The following is a 3,171-nucleotide window of genomic DNA, read 5'->3' on the forward strand; positions in this document are numbered from 1 at the left end:
TCCGGTATTTCGCCCCACTGACAAGCTGTTATGTGTGCCTTTTTCGAGAGGGACTTCAAAGGAGGGCAGATAATATTTGCTGGGATCCAGAGGCCATCGTATGAGAACGGGAACGTTCCCTCCCAACATTATTGTGTACAGAGAGATCCTTGGAACGCGAACTTGGTAGGGCACGTAATGCATATAATGCATTTAGCTTTGATTTCGAAATGTTCTCTAATCCGCCGCAGCGCACCGGAGGCCGTCAGCCCACACTACACCAACCAACCATGCCCTAGCGTCCGCGGCCAGAGCGCTAGTCCTAAACTATCAATGCAAGCACGGCGTCTGTCCGTCCGTCACACGAAACGCTCAGGTTTTTGGGCATTCTCATTGGCTGTCGAGTGGAGCGAATGCGGCTCTGATAGGTTAAAACCGGATTATGTAACTTACATCAACAAATTCATATGATTCACAGAGTACATATGGAGATTTGCACAAGGCGGCATCGTTTTAATATTACGAAGTATTAATATTTTAAAAGTGCATATTTCTTTTAATATATGTGCGAAACAGACAGAGCTACTTATTCTCAAATGAAATAGCTGCTAAAGACGCTTCCTAAACTGCAAGGTGCTTAGCGTACACGTAGAAATTCGATTTTTCGAGGCCATACTTTAATATACGTAGTAATTTGTACAGTACTTAATCGTTTCTTAAGTTACAATGACTTTATTAAAATAACTACATCTGTTTTGTTGTAGAAGTAATAATAAATCTGAGAGTGAGGTGACTGAGCTGCCAAATCGTAGTACATGTACAACAGAAGCTGGCCATAAGAGGTGACCGTAAGAACAACGCTGCTAATAAACGTTGCCACTTGATCCATAAAGATAGATAGTTTTAGATTGAATAAAATGAACTCATATGTGCTACTGCTGTAAATCATTGTTTTCTAAGAGCTGTTTAGACAGCAAAATCCGATACTACTTAACGGGTGGACGTGTCGCCGATAAGGGCGTAGGATACGATTTTAAATGGAGCGGTAAGACAACAACAAAACACGAGAGGTGTTAATTATAGTTGGTTAAGTAGATTATATAAAGAAACGTTAATAACTTGGAGCCTAAATGACGTTTAACCATCTGTAGTACGTCCACGAGACGAAAACAGTAGACGCAGTTAGGGAAGCTGGCACTTCCGAACGTTTAGCCGATTGTATTGCTTACTGAGTAGAAAGCAAAAGGTATAGTGACTCGACTACTCTGTTTCCAAAATCCTGTTATCGCTACAGCGAGCAGGACAGCCTCCTGGCACTGCCAGAGGCTCTAGCCTAGTAGTTGCAACTGCAACTGCAAGGACTGCCAGCTGGTAGTAAATGCAACTTGCATTCACTCCAAAGTGCAATGAGGGCAAGGCTTTCAACCTGAGCCCCACGCTACAATTCCCTCCCAAGCCTTGCTCACAACTTGCAAATAGGCAATATGGGTATTTTCAAGCTACTATATTGCAACGTCAGTTTGGTACACTGTACCACTATTTTGGGACACTGTACCATAATCCAAATTTCATTTTTCCGCATGCCTACAACCACACAGGTTGAGTCATGGATACACAAGCCACTGACCTTGTGCGTCTCACTACTACAAAGCAACTGCCGAAATAGTAATGACTTTGCTCACACTGTGACTGCCAACTTGGCACATGAAGATCTCTAGCTCGAGGTCAGCTTCTGTAAAGCTGTCGCCAACTTAGCATCCTCGGCAGCTTCCACGTAGGTACGTATTAGCACGGGGATATCCTGTGCTAGAGACTTCAAAGGCTCCCATGAGTCCTCTATGGGCTCTAAGCCGCACCAACTCACTAGGAGCTCAAAAGCCTGGTTCTGTTTGTTCCAACGGTGCTTGTTAAGTCGGTTAACCTTCAACACAATGCCCTGGGAGGCGACGTGCTCCAGTAGCTCCTCCGTAACTTCCAGGTCGCTGTCCGCGTAGAACTTCAAGCGTGAAGCATGCACATCTTGCTCCTTGCCGGTAACGAGGTGCCGAACACGAAACGAATGAGAGTCCGCACGAGTAACTACGTAGGGACCGATCCAGGTGACTAGCAACTTGTTGTGTCGTCGCTCATCGACACGTGATCGTAGGACGTAATCACCCGCAGAAAAGTTTACTTCTTGTGCACCTCTGGATTTTCTCTTGTTCAGCAACGTGATCTTCTCACGCTTGTCCTTGACGGCACAGTGCATGTCCTCAATACTGGAACGTAGTTTCGCCAGAGAATTATCGATGACTGCACTCGAAATATCGACTGCCTTAGGCTGCTCTTCAGGTACATGCAGGATGTAGGCTGGCGCTGGGCATGGCAAGCCAGTGAATACCTCAACAGGGGCCTTGTTAGCTAGAGAAGCCACCGGAGAGTGATTCATGTTAGATTGCACCAAAGGTATAAGATAGATCCAGTCGTTGTGCGAAATCTTGTACTCCATAATCATTGCACGTAGCACTTGCAGTATATCTCTGTTTGCACGTTCCACAGATCCATTGATCCACGGACTATACGCCACTACGAACTGCTGTTCACATTTCAGTCGCTTGCATAATTCGGCAAGAACTTGGTTCTTGAAATGCGAGCCACTGTCACTGACCCATACAGGCGGTACACCGAACCGACTGTGCCACCCAAGCAGGCCATCAACTGCAACCTCACTTGTTGGTGTATCACACGCAATCAACTCGCAGAAATGGGTAAAGTTGTCCTTCAGCAGTAGTAGGTACTTGCATGAGCCAAATCCATCACCCAAATAAAGGAAATCCCAGTGTAAAGCTCCATTGCGAATGTCAGAGCGGTACAGCTCACCCCATGGTCTAGGCACCACCCTACCTCCTTTTACATGCTGACAGAGCAAGCAGGAGCGCAGGAAACGACGAACTAGAGCAGAGATTCCCTCAATCGAAAATACACGGCGAATGTGGTTCAAGACCACGGCTTCACCACGGTGACCCTGTGCCCCACAATGAGCGATGATCAGGAGTCGCTGGATGAGAGCCGTGGCAGCAGTAGGTATCCAAATATAGCCATCAAGTCGATAGACACCATGTCCATCTGCAGCACTAGCAGTAGGAGCAGAGGCTACATGAGCCGCTTGAGTAGCCGCGATTTCACTCAACGTCGGCCACGTGAAGTTCTCTT

Source organism: Phytophthora infestans, genomic scaffold, assembly GCF_000142945.1.
Source record: "Phytophthora infestans T30-4 supercont1.284 genomic scaffold, whole genome shotgun sequence".
Lineage (NCBI taxonomy): Eukaryota > Oomycota > Peronosporomycetes > Peronosporales > Peronosporaceae > Phytophthora > Phytophthora infestans.